This window comes from Manacus vitellinus, unplaced genomic scaffold (assembly GCF_001715985.3).
Source record: "Manacus vitellinus isolate BGI_N305 unplaced genomic scaffold, ASM171598v3 scaffold_10_pilon, whole genome shotgun sequence".
Lineage (NCBI taxonomy): Eukaryota > Metazoa > Chordata > Aves > Passeriformes > Pipridae > Manacus > Manacus vitellinus.
In genome coordinates this window covers 859,602-874,634 of record NW_021938838.1, presented here as the reverse complement: position 1 = coordinate 874,634, position 15,033 = coordinate 859,602, and the positions used below count along the sequence as shown (strand labels likewise).

The 15,033-nt window shown below is 39.8% G+C and overlaps 1 protein-coding gene across 1 annotated transcript in view; it reads left to right on the top strand.

Moving 5' to 3' along the window:
- The first annotated feature begins 3,929 nt into the window (after nucleotides 1-3,929).
- The window catches only part of CBFB (core-binding factor subunit beta), a 34,443-nt gene continuing 23,339 nt past the window's right edge, over nucleotides 3,930-15,033 (top strand). Inside the window, exon 1 of the mRNA XM_018082553.2 lies at nucleotides 3,930-4,060. The gene's annotated coding sequence lies outside the window, so the exon portion shown is untranslated. The remainder of the gene's footprint in view (nucleotides 4,061-15,033) is intronic.

Genomic DNA, 15,033 nt, shown 5'->3' with positions numbered 1-15,033 from the left:
TTTTTTTTTTTTTTCCCTCTCCGGAAACAGTAGCCTTCAGAAATGAGTAACATTGTTCAGAAGGCGCTATCTAAAAGCCTTGGGTGAGCTGTTAGATGTATTCGTGAGCTAAATCAAATGCTTTTAGAATTAGGCTTTGAAACTTGCAACTTCAGCCCCGTTTCTCTCATTCATTAAGGTTAGTTACAGACTGCTCTCTTCTGAATTAAGAAGTGAGATGAAGTATGGCTCGGAGTAGTCAAGAACTGCCTCGGTATTTCCTGATTTGATCTGCTGTAGGTTGCTTCTATAGGATCAGTAGCTCATAGCATTGTCAAGTTTGTAACTCTTGTCTATTAAAATGCAGAAGTAACCTCTTTTTCATTTACAGTATATAGTGAAAGACGAGGTAAAATAGAAAATAAACCCCACTTTCACCAAGTTTGGTTTATGAGCATTCTTTAATTTCACATGGTATGTGTATTGCTAGTCAATTCACAATGAAATTATTTTTACACACAATGAAATTACTCTTGTACTCCAAACAAAAATAGTTAAATACCCATTACTTTAGCTGATCTCATCATTTGCATTTGTCAGTAAAAGGATACACACTCAAGAACATGATTACCTTTTACTGAGTAACTTTATTTTAGCTGAATCTTAACCCTGCTTGTTACCACTGGTCTTAGAACCTGTAATATTATCTTGTGAGAGGCCCTCTGTAGACAGGTTCTTAATTTTACTGTTTGTTTTACGTTCAATTTTCGTAGTGCATGTTTGCTTCCTTTAAGAAGTCACCAGGGAAACAATAGGTAGGTGAGGAAGACATAGTTGGCTAGCACTGGAAATTCCTGCACAGGTGAAAGTGCATAATATACTCGAATCCCTCCCTAAAAAAAAGAAAACCCACACCAAAAAAACCCCATGTAGCTTATAAATCAGCTTGCTAATGCAGCCTATGCAGCTATTTGTATTAGTAGGAAATCACTGTAGTTTCACCTTTGTGCTTCTAAGCCTGCTGCTGTCTTTTTCTACCACAGCTTCAGCCCTTGGAAGCAACCAGTGATGCCTGTTCTACATATTTTCACTTCTACTTAATTATAAAACAGGCTCTATATTTCTTGATCTGAAACATCTGGTTTTGTTTTGTGAACAGGGCGCGAGTAGTCAGGTTTATTTAGAAATGTAATGTGTGTAATGACTGATGTTAAAAAGAGCTAGTAATTTTACTTTTTTTTTTTTTTTTAGTCTTGAATGTTTTTCCAGACATCAAGGATTTATTCTTTTATCTCCAAAGGGAGCCTTTGCAAATGACCTTACATATTTTTAAGCAGACAAAAAAGCAGAGAGAACAGCTTAGGGATTTAATGTAGAACTGGCAGTGTGGTGTTGGCTGTGTCTGTCAAATAGCTCTTGATTGAATAAAAAAAGTAATTACCAGTGTTATGAGAAGTAACTGTGAAATATATTAAATAAGATTTCATGTTTGCTGGTAATGCTTTGATAACTAGAAAATACCTTCACATGTTTGGTTTGTCTTGGAAGGGGCTTGTATTTACGTTGTCTACGTGTGGGTCAGGTCGCCCTTGTAGTACCTGATAAGCTTTTTGCAAAATTTGGGGCTTAAATGTCTGATAGCTTTTCAAACTGGGCTTTAAAAGGCTCTGCATAGAAAATTATAATTTTCCTACTTTCAAGTTTAAAACTAAACTAGTGGTGTGACTTTTTTTTTTTTTAGTTTAATTTGCTTGTTACTTGAAAAATGTTGGGTTCCACGTCGTCCCGTGTGGTTAGAAGCAATTCTGTTCTCAAGGTTTTCAGTATTGGCCTATGATTTGATTTGAGAAGCCCATGAGTATTTTAACTGGATGGTTTTATCTGTTCCAAGGGAGGGAACAGGCTTCAAAAATCCAGAGAAAAAATATCTACGTAGCTTTTTAAATACCCTATGGTTTAAATGTTGCCTGCATGACTCCACGAGGAGGTGGAATTTGTGTACTTTTGTTTTCTTTTTTTTCCTCTTCTTTTTCAATGGTTTTTCCTGGCCCTCTAGCACACACAGGGGTGGGAGCAGGGAGGCAGGGGCACTTGGCTGGCTTTCCCAGAAGGCAAGGATAGTCCTGAGCCAGCACCAGGACTGGGGTGCTCTGTAGGGCTGCAGTGCTCAGCTGGTTTACACTCAAAAGATCTCACTCTTTGGCATTTTAAGTGCATAAATTGAGGAATATAAAACACATATTTGCTAAAGATGCTCGGAGGTAGGAAGGTAGTTCTTGAACAGACTAAGTGGTGAAGACTTACAGTCACAAGTATTTGGAGATAATATTTTGTTGGTAGGTAAACAGAATCCCTCAGAGGGGCCAAGGGACAGCACAAGGTAGTCAGGCTGATAGTGATGGTCTGCAGCCCTGGCAGTTTGGATGCCTCCTGTTTATGCAAGTGTATCCTTGATAAAGCTTCTATTTCATTGATTGAAATGCTTGTCTTTGAGTAGGGCAAACAAATATTAATGTACCAATGCAATATTCCCCTGCTATTACCAGGACCCAGTTGTTAATTTCAATAACATTGAGAAAATGCTTACAGGAGGTTTGAAACAAAAAACAAACAGGCAAAGAAAACTTACAAAATCTGTTATTGAGGATAGCACGGAATGGAACCTGCTTGCAGAGCATGAGCCTCCCTTGGCAGAGGGGAAGGTGTCAAGACAAAGCACTGCTACTTTCAAAGTGGGAGGTATTAATCCTGTGGCAGACAGCATTGCAGCCCATGACTGGAACTATCTTAAATAACATGTAGAGCTATTGTGTCGTAGGTAGCAGTACAGTTATGCCATAAAGTTCCTGAATTCTGGGTTGCTTGAAAGAAATCTGCTTCTCAGGAAATTCCAGCTATTAGGGTAGTAGTTGTATAGCTTTTAAGAAGAACTGTGTTCTAGATTAATGACCATTTAAATCTAAGTGATCATGGTAATCAATACAGTTGTTTGATTGCAACAAATTACAGTTAACCCTGGGATTTTGAGTAGAGTGATATTCTGGGAGCATGTGTGAGTATTCTGGTTCTTAGGGGACGATGTGCTCACCTGTACCAGAGAAGAGTATAAATACTGCAAATCCAACTTCTGCTTGCAAAAATAATTTTTCATATCATGTCTGTAAATTGATGTACTCTTTATGGCTTGGAGTTAAGATATGCAAATAAATACAGAGAACTATAAAGAAAACTGAAGCCTATTTTCATTTGAAATCGTAGAAAATTATTTGCTTGAAAGCAACGTGTGCTTTTTCTATTACGATTAAGTCAGTCCCTTTAGTGATTTCACAAAGGGCTGCAGCTGAGAATTCCTGCAGTTGCCTGTTCTCCCTGACAGCATCTGCTGGTCTGGATTTCACGGGTGCCTCAGTGTGGCACGAGGACTTGGTCCTGTGAGGTTTGGCTGAGCCGTGCCAGGAGATGATCAAATAGGAGTTTTTACATTTCAGTGAAGTGTTTCTCTAGGTGTAAGTAGGTTGTGAAAGGAGACAAGTCATTTTCTTTTGAAAATAGTTGTTCCTTAGTCTCAGGTCTCGGGAGTTAATTTTCCCTCAGCAGTACTTTGAGAGATAGGCAACCTCTCTAAAATCATGGGCAGTTTTTAACGTTTCAGGTACTAAGTTGGTGCAGGGTATCCAGACAGAACTGAAAGGACAGATTCTAATGTCAGCAAAACTGATTTGAAAGAAGTATTGATTCCATGTTGTATTTTATATCCGAAGCAGCCAATGGCAAATGTTGTCAAAATGGAATCAGATGTTTGTAACTTAATACTTAAGAAAAATGATGAGTGCATGTTTTTGACTTTAAGTATTCTCTATGCTGCCTGGCTTAAGACATAAACTGATGTAAAAATAAATGACTGCCTGCATAATTTATGTAATGTCTTGCTCCCTGATCCTGTTTGTATTGATTTTTCTAAAAGGCTTTTGTGGCCACAGGAACCAATCTGTCTCTCCAGTTTTTTCCGGCCAGCTGGCAGGGGGAGCAGCGGCAGACACCGACCCGGGAGTATGTCGACTTTGAAAGAGAAGGAGGCAAGGTAAGAGGGAAATTGTTGTGACTGAAGGAAATTGGTGTGCTGTGCTGCTGATGTTGTTAGTGTGGCCCGCACGTGTTGTGCAGAATTTCTGCTGTTTCCCATCCCCACACAGGTAGGTAGTGCCGGGAGTGCGAGTGGGAGCTGGCAGGATAAAATCTGGTGTCGCTCTGTTTTGAAGCATCTTGATGTTTCTGCAGGGAAATGTGGCCAGTACTGGTGGCTTTTTATTATTTTGAAGGACGAACTTTAGTTCTGCTGCCGCGCTGGGATAAAATTTTGGGGAACAATTTAAATTTGGTGTTGTGCAGCTGCTTCTAAGGTGGTTCAGAAATTAGACTTTGTCCAATGAATGGTGGTGGTCTAATGAAAATTTGCACTTTCAACAGGTTATTTCATTGTGTCTTTGGCTGCCTGTTGCTAAAGCAAGCAGTCAGTGTGCTCTTAGTGGGATGAATCTCTTTCTCAGTTTCACCATGAGCTCTAACACAGAAGCAGCATCACTTTCAGAATTGATTTCTGAATCTCTCTTTTCTGGGGTGGTTGTCCCATAGACTGATATTGAAAGCTAGAATTCCCTGGTGACAGTGATGGTTACTGTGAAGCTGTATTAGATTTAAAGTCAGAAACCTTGCTTTGTCTCATCAGACTAAAGTTACTGAAATCACTTACAGCTGGTTTTGTTTTACAGGAAAAACATACCTTTGAAAAGTAGACACTGCCTCTTATCTATGCTACTGTAGGTGCTTTGGGACTAATCCAAAGATCACTGAATTCGATAGGAGACTTTCTGCAGACCTCAGTGGGTTTGGACCAGCACTTAAGCCCTCACAGCCTTTCTCTTTCAGGCTAATTTCTGTATAATTTTTTGATTTTAAAGACTTTTAAAGGACTACAAAATTCTTCATTTGCCTGAATTTTTTTGCTTACCCTTATAACAAGAAACAGCTAATGCTACCAAACCTACCAGGCTGGAGGAAATACTTGAAGCCTATTCAGGTTTAATGGCATATTGGGTCTTTTAAATACTTCTAGGTGGAAGATAAATATTTCCTATAGTGGGAAAAGTTGATTGGAAGAAAAAAAAATTCCTGAGGGCAGTTATGGTATTTGGAATTCAAGTTAATGAGTTTTTTTGGAAAAAATTGTTTTCCATTTAGTCCTGTGAGGCTTGCAGAAGTTTGACAAATTGGGGGAGAAGGAGTGAAGCTGGCTGTCTGGGTACTGGCTGCTTTGCTAAGGAAGCTGAATTGAATCTGGCTCTTACTGAAAAATATTGATTCTGGCTCACAATTGAATGAGGAATTTTTCTTGTAATGTGTAAGAAGACTGAAGTCTCTCTTCTTGCCAGTTCAAAACTAATTTTATTTACTCCTATGATTTTTTTAACTTTGTTTTCTCTGAATGAATCCTTGAAGTACTGAACTACTTCATCCATTTTCTTGTGTTGCCTTAATCATGTAAGAGCGTGGTAGATGTGCTGTGTATTAAAATAGAACATGAGCCTCATTAGTGAATGCCACTCCCTCTTTTATGTGTGTTTACAGTCAATTTAGAGTGCCTCACTGAAACGTTTAGGAGAAATAATCTGAATGAGGCTGGAGGTGGACAAACTGATAAGTGGGAATAATGTTATAGTCTGGTATGAACAAATCACAGATTCCTGGTTGTAATCAGACCTTGCTGGGTAAATCACACACGAATGCAGGGCTTGCTCTGCACAGAACTGAACTCCTGTGAAAGGGAGCCACTCCCAGGGCCTGGGCAGAATGGGAGAGGGGCTCTGACGTTATCAATGGAAACAGTTCAGTGTTTCATGTGAATTGTCTGAGGTTTTGTTCTCTAGATTTTTGTCATTTGGCTTTATTAAGAATTTCTTTCACAGGCTCGAGCAGTCTCTTAAGACCATGTGATTTTTTGTAGCTCTGTGCAACATTGTTTTATGAGCTTTGATTCTTGAGGCAGTGCATAATGTGTGTTTGTTCATCACTGGATTTATGCCAGCAAGGCATGTTTTTAATTATATGAATAAAAAAAGGCTATGGGGGGAGCTGTCAGTTAATTATTATCTTAGGCATTAGTTTGAGATCTAGAATGTAGATAAAACTTACCAACACTAGAATATTTTTATTCTGGAATTCTGCTTCAGTGTTTGGCCAAGCAAATGATGGCCCAAAATAGTTTATCCAGATTTAAAATATGTCACTATTGTGCCTAAGCAGTTTTGTACACACATTGACAAAGCTACCAATGCAGCATCTGCTAGAATTGCTGCTTAAATGATTGAATTTTGGAAGGAACAACACCCTTGTGAAAGTTGGGATTCTGAAAATACATACTTCATAGGCTTGAGGTTTTTCAGTCTGGTATTTCTTAACTGAAGGGGTTTTTTGTATGCTTAATTTGCCTTTTAATTTGATGCATCTGATGTTCACAAGGGGTGGGTAGGCCTCTGGTGGATACCCTGTCTTCATTAATCCAAGAATTGGATAGCTTAGTGTTCACTTAATGTTTCTACTCATTTTAAACCCCCAAGTTTAACATTTTTTTTGAGATAGCTTTAGCATTCTGTGCTGTCTTTGACCTGCAGCAAATTTAATTGTGTATTTGAGCAATTTTTCAGGTTTGTCATGGCAAAAGAAAAAACAGCACTAAGAATAGGTCCCTAGATCATAAAAATCATAGAACATTGTATTTCATTGTGATTGTGGGTGTGTGTGGGGTGTGTCAGACTCAGTGTATGTCCCATTTCTGGAGGACTGAACCATGAAAGGCTTCATGATCCTTTGTGTTGTCAGCCAGTGTCCAGGTTTTTTTTTTTGGTTAAAGAATAAGTGAATAGGTGTTGTTAAGAAATTCAGAGGTAGACAGTGTAGTAGTCTAATGTATTGCCTGAAATCTTACATGATGAAACCCTGCAATTAAATGGAGAGCAGTGTTTTCACCTTGGATCTCCGGTATCATTAATTACTTAGGCTGGTTTTACTGTGGTTAATGAAGTTCTTTAATTTTTATTTCAGTTTTATACTGATGCTGTATGAACTTCAGGCTGAGCTCTGTGTGTGTGTGTGGACTTCAGCACGTCTTAAACCCTAATTTTATCCAAAGCCCTTTTGTTTTATTAAAAGCCATGTGAACAACTTTCTTTGCACGATTCATTTCGTGTCCCTCTCACAGCAAGATAAATGTCCTCGGTTCTCACTTGTTGCTCAAGATGTTTATACAGCTCTGCTCTCCCTTACTTGAAAGAACATCAGTTCTCGGATGTTCTGTCTCGCCGTTTAAACACCGGTCACTGATGAAGTGGGTGAAGTTGCTTTGCTCCCCCTCCCCTTTATAATACTATTTATAATGCTGTTCTCCAGCTCACTGAGTGCAGCTTTGCTTCCTGTCTGTGCTGCTTGGTGGCAGCTGCTCCTAAAGCAGAGCAGGGAGATGTGCTCTGAGCTCTGCAGCCTGCGAGGAGAGCACAGCAGACAAGATGCAGATTGCTCCAGAGTGCCTGCTGTGCCACATGTGAGCTGGGATCTCTACTCATTAACCATTAACTTTGTTCCAGCCAGAACGAAAGAATTTCAGTTTTCTTCTTGGAGATGCTGCACGTTTCTACTCTGCAGTTTTTTGTCCTAACTGAGAAACTTTATTTGGCTGTAAGTTGTTGTGAATGTGTTGCTTGGGTGAATCTAAAGAAAAGAAAATCTCTGCTGTGCTGCAGATGTTACAGCAGTAGCAGAAGTGTCATGAGAAAGGTGCTGTATTTTAATAAACACTATATTTTAATAGTTTTTAAATAAAAACTATATTTAAATGGCAGGCAACAGCATCAATTTTCCACTTGTGTCTTGTTTTCTCACTAGAGGTTTGATAGATAGGACTTGTCCACAGATTAACTTGTCCACAATTAACAGATCATTGGAGTGGTGTATTGGCTGCTCCATTTCCTGAGCAAATGCAATTTCCAGTCAAACACAGGATCACAAGTGTTTGTAGTAGAATTTGCTTGGAAGGGGAAAGCCTAATTTATGAGAAATACCTGAACATCTGTGCTAAGATGTGTTGAGTCAGAAGTTTTATTTTAATCTCTTTGGTCATCACCATTTTCTGAAGAATTTAAGTGTAACATTAAGTCTTTCACAAAGCTTTTGTTTTCCTTTCTTTAGGTGTGCTTACTTTTTGAAAAAAGGTGAGGTTACCTGGAAAGCCAATGTACAGTTTCAGCTCTTGTTTTGCCCTCTCTGTAGTGCTGATGAGCCCTACTCCACCAGTCCCTGTATTGTCAGTCCTGTAGTATTTGGGGTTTTTGCATTGTCATCATCTAAAATATTCTCACAGTTTGTAGTTACTTGTATGTGTTCCCTGCAATTCACTGAGTCTCTGGACAAAAGGATTTTACCTTTTCCCATATCAGTGGGAAAGGGTGTCTGATGGTAGGGATTTATAAAAAAAAAAGCCATAATATATTAATTAAAGGTCACACTGTGGTGTGCCACCACACAGAGCAAACCATCTCAGCTGTAAGATGCTTGTGGTCTTCACAATTATCAAGATTTCATCATTCTATTTGTAGTAATTTAATGTGCCTTCAAATTATTGTGAAGGTCTCAATTTAGAGCATTTCAGGAGATGGTGCTGCAGCCCTGAGGAGCTGGGCATCACCTAAGCAAAGTTCATGGAGCTGTTTGTGTGTGCTGGAACTTATGGACATGTAAGATGTCACTTAGTTAAAACACTGGCAACTGTCAGCCCTTAAGGAGTATCTTGTAGTTCTCTGTGGATCACCTTTTAGTGTGTGTGGCTGTTCTGTTTCCAAGGAGCTGTCCTGCTCATAAACGCTTTCTCCTGCAGAACAGGAGATGTTTCCACATCTGAAGGTGAGGAGAAGTTCACTGGGTAGGTCTGTACAGTCCTGCACTGATTTTTAGCTGGTCCTTTAATACCCTGGTGGGTTAGGATAACACTATTTTGGGGTCAGATTTTTATCATGTTTGTCTGGCTTAGTTTCTGCTCACCCCAGGAACGTGGGGCAGGGCAGATCTCACTGGTGCTTTTCCTGAGCACCCTTAAACAATTGTTATCCTCCTACTCGTGCCTACCCGGTGGCCCCCCAACCCCAGGGGGTAGCTGGGAGGGTTGTTCTGTGGGAGCAGCAGGAGGTCAGTGGAGGCCCCTCAGCTGCTGGGCTGTCTGTGCTCAGGGCCCTCCAGCTCCTTTGCCTGCCCGGCCAAGGGAAGTGGTGCTGCCCTGAAGAAACCCCACATCACGTTCCTTTTGATCTTTCTCAGACTTTTTCTGTTTGCCTTGAACAAGAAGGTCAGTGTGTGGTTATTCTGACAGCAGATAAATGGGTTTGGTGGAATATCTAGTTTGTACCCAGCCTGGCTGAACAGCTTGATTTTTTTTTTCCTCAGAGTTGCTGGGTGGGAGTCCTGCAAAGGTTTGGTGAATGAGAAGAATCCACTTTTCTCAATCACCTCCTTCGTTAGTTTTCGTCCAGGATCATCTATATGGTTTTGAGTAAAATATTAGTCTTCTATAGATACTTGTGATTCTAAAATTTATTATTGTGTTTGTGCTTAAGAGTCTTTTATTTGACAGAGACTTCTCAGTTTCTTTTTCTTGCTTTTTTTTTTCCAGCTATGTAATTTCTTTGTTTGTGCTCCTAGAACCATTTTTGCTTTAGAGGAGAATGAAACTTTTTCTTTTCTTTTTCTTTTAATTTTTTTTCCTAGGTACTTGGAGGTGTTCTTTATTATGACCTGCTGTTGCATAGAGGAGAGCTATTTAGTCAAAATTCCATTTGAAGCCAGGTAGTGATAGTGTATCTTTTGCTTATTCACTGGACCCCTCAACTGGGAGATGCAACTGGGAGTTTATACACTGTGAACAGTTAGGAACTTGGATTTGGGGAAGAGCAATCTTTAGGGCACGTAGATTGCTAGGACACGTTGTCCTGTGCTGGCAAGCAGCCACTGGCTGGGTTTGGACAGTTGTTCCTGCCAGAGTGATTTATCACAGGGTGCCCTCTGCCACAGAGCATGAGTCACACCAGGCATCTCTCATGTGACAAGTATCCCCAGCCTTCTCCTGCAATCCTTTCACCCCCTCCATCTCTGATCCTTGTGTTGCTGTGCTCCCTCGCTGGTCATTCCAGGCAGGCAGTGATGGTGCCCCTCTGGAGCAGTGAGTTTGGAGCAGTGCTCTCAGCAGCACTTGGGGCAGGGCTGTGGGAGGGCTTGAGCAACAAACCTGCCTTTGCTCAGCTCTTCTTACCCAGTGCAGAAGCAGTTATTCAGTCACAGAACCTTGAACTCTTTCCAGTGGTTTAAATGCACTCATTAGAGTTGTATAGACAAGATTTCAAATATATTCATGTCATCATCCTAAAGTTTCCCAGAGGAGGAACAAAATCAGAGTTAGCAAGCTCACTTCTGCATTTGGGAAACAGCACAGGGCACAGGAGTGCTGTGTGGATAAAAGCAGTTCTTGAGATCTCTACAGTACAGATGCTGGAAGAAATCCAGACACTTGGATTGTTGAATCCTCTTGTTTGCATATCAGTCTCCACTTACTGAGCAAAGTTGTTAACATTGTGCTTCTCTGCTCTTCTTATAAATGAATGAGAAAAGTAAGAGCATCATCGTTGAGAATGTCTGCTTCTTTGTGAAAATCACTTAATACTTCATATTAAAAATAAGAAAATTCAGTAGGATGATGAAACATCTGCTACAAGAAACTGCTACTTTTCTGAAAGTTACTGTAATGTTTCTTCTAGTTTTGTTGTGCAAAGCACAAGTAGCAAAATGAGCTCATTAACTTGTATAATTGCAAGTTTGGTGTTACTCTGTTAAAGAAAATTCCCAACCATTGCTGAGGATGTTCTCTGCAGAAGCTGACAGTTTTCTACAGAATATTTGACACTATGAAATTTTATTGAGTGATGAAAGCTGCGTAGTTGTTATAGTTTAAAAAAGACAAAAAATTAGTAACATTATTTTAAGCCTTGATGCAGCACTACTTGTTGAATTAATGTTCACACAGTTTTCCCAGACTTGAATCCTGCTTAAGGGGGAAGAATGAGGCTATCAGAGTGCTCAAGAGGGTAATGACAGCCAAAGGGCAGAAGAAGCAACTTTTCTTGCCCCTCTCCTGCTTGGGTCTGTTCCTGGATGGTTTTTACTAGTTGCTTGCCCATATTGTCAAAGTCAGGTAACTTCTAGTTGAGTATACTTGCATTACATGCTTGAAATTTTCAGTTCAAAAGTAGGGGCTTAATAGGCTGTTTATTTGCACCCAGGTAGCATGGTGTGCAGATGGTGACTTCTAGATAAACCTCTTTTTCTAACCCTCTGTTGCAGTTGCTGGTTGTAACTGCTTTTTGCTATGTGATTTGCTGAAAGCTTGAAAAGAACGAATTTCCCAAGGAATATTGAAATTTCTGTCTGGAAAATATTCTGTCAACGTGGCAGAAAACTGTGTGTGCCCCTGTTAGTTATGGGTCTGGGAGCATAAGTATGCACGTGTGCTTGCAGCAGCAAACCAAGCAGCAGTCTCCTGGGAATCTTTTGCTGCAAAAACATTATTCTTTTTAATTGTTGCAACAAAAATGGAGTCTTTTAATGCCTGCCCTCTCCACTATAAAAGGGAGAGTAGATTTCAAGTGCAGCCACCTTTCTCGTGTGGAATCTGGTAGTAAAGATGGACTGATAAAAGACCCTGTGGAGTTTCACGGGGGAAAAGCCCAGCATGTATTTGCCTTTCAGATGCTCCTTATATTCTGCTCATTGCATTTGGTTGATTTTCAGTTCCAGCTGTGTGGTTGGTTTTGCCTTTGTAAGGTCAGACAGGAGCCTGAGGTGCAGGTCTCCTTGGGAGGCATCAGACCTTTCTGCAGTGACAATGTGAAAACTAGGAGCCCTCGACTTTTTGCTTTGTGTTGGGGGTTTTTTGGTGGTTGTGGTCAGGTCTGGTTCATGTTTTCTGCTTAGTCCAGAAACTGCAGTATTTTGGAACGAAGAGCTGTGTCTGGAGAGCCTTGGTTGTTATTAAATGGATGAGGATAACTTCTGTGCAGTAGCATTTTGGTATTTTTCTGTGCAGGCTTGTAAGCAGAAGTACTGAACAGTGGTCTTAGTCCAGGAGTAAAATGCTGCAGTTTCCACAGATTTTAATCTGACATCCTTACTGCTTCATATCTGTTCTTAGTTATAGACTTGTTTTTTAGTTGACTGAAATAGCAACGTGCATAATTTAATGAAACATCGATCTGCTTTCAAAGAGGAGTCATGATTACATACTTGAGCTAACTGTGCAGAAAAAACTAACAAATAAAACCAACAAAAAAACCTATAGAAATACCAGGTTTTCTAAAAGGGACTTTCAAATTCTGACTCTCCAGTAAAGTGAGGAAAATTCTTCTGCTGTTCTTTTTGTGACATTTTAGAAACTAAACCCCATTACTGTAGTATTTCAGTGGTACAGAAAACATGTTGGGAGAGGGTTTGTCCCAGCTCTGATATGACTTACAGAGATATTTTTAATGTGAGTCTGCACGTGGATGTTTTTGCTACATGAATTTGTAAAAATGGGTTGTGCTGCCTCTGAATTGAACCTTCCAGGTGGATGTTTTTCAAAACTTTGGTGATATTTGTAATAACAACAGGTGACTTCTGTAAGGACACTTCAGAAGTGACTGAAGTACATAATCCCAGCCCATCAGGTTTTGCTGTGAAGTTGGCACTTGCAGTATGTTCTGAGGTGTTTTTTAGTTCTGAACTGGAGTGCATTGTTTCCTCAGGGAATGCACCAAGGAAATACTATCACTTGTTATCCAAACACCTTCTGCTATAATTAGAGAGCTGAAGTAATTTTTTGTGTTGTTGATGTTTTTGAATGGAACTTACTGCAGTTTTTTGAGATTTTTTTGTTGTTGTTGTGAAATGCCTGAAGTTAATATTTCAAGCTGTATATTGAGTCATCCATAAAATTAGCATATATGTGTGTATCTATAAGCATGTATTAATTTATAAGTTTCTATGAAGTAGGGGGAATGCATCTGTGAGTCTAAAATTTAGACTAAAAAAAAAAATAAATTCCTATGACTCCTGAGTCTGGCAAGTGCAGTATTTTGTTAAGGGTCCAAATAAAAGACCTTTTTGAGAAATTAAATCATAGCTGCAACTTTATTAATTGACTTTAAGCAGGAGCAGAAGTACACAGAAGCAGAACAAACCAGGGATATACTGCTCTAAAGGGGGAAAAATGCAGGAGTTTAAAGTATTTAACAACAATTTTAACCGCTTATGTACAACAGATCTCTGCAAATAATAGTTAACTTACTCAGCCCTGTGCTCAGCTATTTTTACTTGTTGCTATTAAAATTCTAGTACAGGCTGTTAGCAATTTGAGGGATATTTTGTATTTCAGCAAATTCTTTTATTCAAGGTATCTTGTTCCTCACAGTCAGTGAATTTGAATTTCCAATGCTTTTTGTCATGTTAAAACATCATGGTATGAAAGGCTGCATTTAGAACTTCTGTTTTCTTCTTTTTTTTCCCCTTAAGCGTAACAGTCTAGATTGGAACTCTTATCAAGCACACAGTTTTGTTAATATTCTGGGTTTGCTTGAGGAATCAATCTGTGTCAGAGCTGATGAAGCAGAGAAACCTGATTTCATTTTGAATGTTTTGCTCTCTTTCCAGAAATTCTTCTTGTGTTCTGTAAAAACTAATGCCTGGGTGGATGCTTTTTGGTCTGTTTGGTTTCTGGGTGAGCTTTTTGGTGGTGGGGTAGAGCTGTGACACGGGTGCCACCCCTGAGAAACTTGGAGCTGTACTCATCTTGAGAGCCACAGCTGGGTCATCTGTGCACAGCTGTTTAGGAAAGACACTTGTTTGGTCAGAAAGTATCACTTCCTTCACGTTTTTGGTTCAAATGTTAACAAAACCTCATTTTCATATAATGGAAGGTGCTCAAAAATCTAGCTTATAAAATAGAAAACATTTTTTTTGCGTGTTTGAAGAAAGAATAATAATATGCCTTGAGGCATGAGACAGAAGGATTGATCCAAATTAAAAACACTAAAAAGTCTATTTCACTCATAGTGACTTTCTAAAGGGGATTCTTTTCAACTGTTTGTATTTACTGTTTCATTAACAGTTAAAAGAAACTATGTTACAAGATTATTGTTTTGGAATTAAACCTACGAAGTCAGAAAAATGCTGTAAGCTCTGTCTGTAACTTGGTTGCTTGTCATTAATTTCTTTTAAAGTAAGAGTGATGGATATCTGGAAGTGTAGTCTGAAGCCTTGAGTGGAGTTGTCAGCTTTTGCTGTAACTTCAGCTGTTACTCTTTTTTTGCACTTCATAGATTGCTTCCTCTCCTGTGCTTTACCCCCTCTTTTAAATCCAGGCTAGACACCCTTCTCTGGGATTTGAGAGTGAGCCTTGGCATTTGGAGGGAACCCAGGGATGGGACTGACTCAACTTCAGGTTTCAGCACAGTCATGCCACATGTCCATGGCAAGACTACAGCATTTTATTTATAAAGATGTATATACATTCATATAAGGTTCCTGTTAAAGAAAACAGATAAATACATAATTTCTTACTGGAACATATTGAACAGGCAGTCTCCTTTTGCCCAGCAGTGTATGTAGATAATGTAAGGAGGAGCTGAAGTGAGGAGGTCAGCCTTAACTGATTGAACAGCTTTCTCTCTTGGAGGAAATGTTTCCAGCTGCTCCTTTCTCAGTGGTCAGTGTTTCATCCACGCAGTCCCTGGGACACTGCTGTTCTAACATGACCAGTGGGTGTGATCCTGGGGGAGGTGGGTGAGCAGCTGGGAATGGGCAGATGTGATGAGGCACAGGGTGAGTCAGGGCTGAGCCTCCTCTGACAGAGCCTTCTGCTCCAGAGTGCTGGGAAAATGCAAACAGCAGGGAGGGAATGCACCCCTTCACTGGGGACTGCTGTTCCCA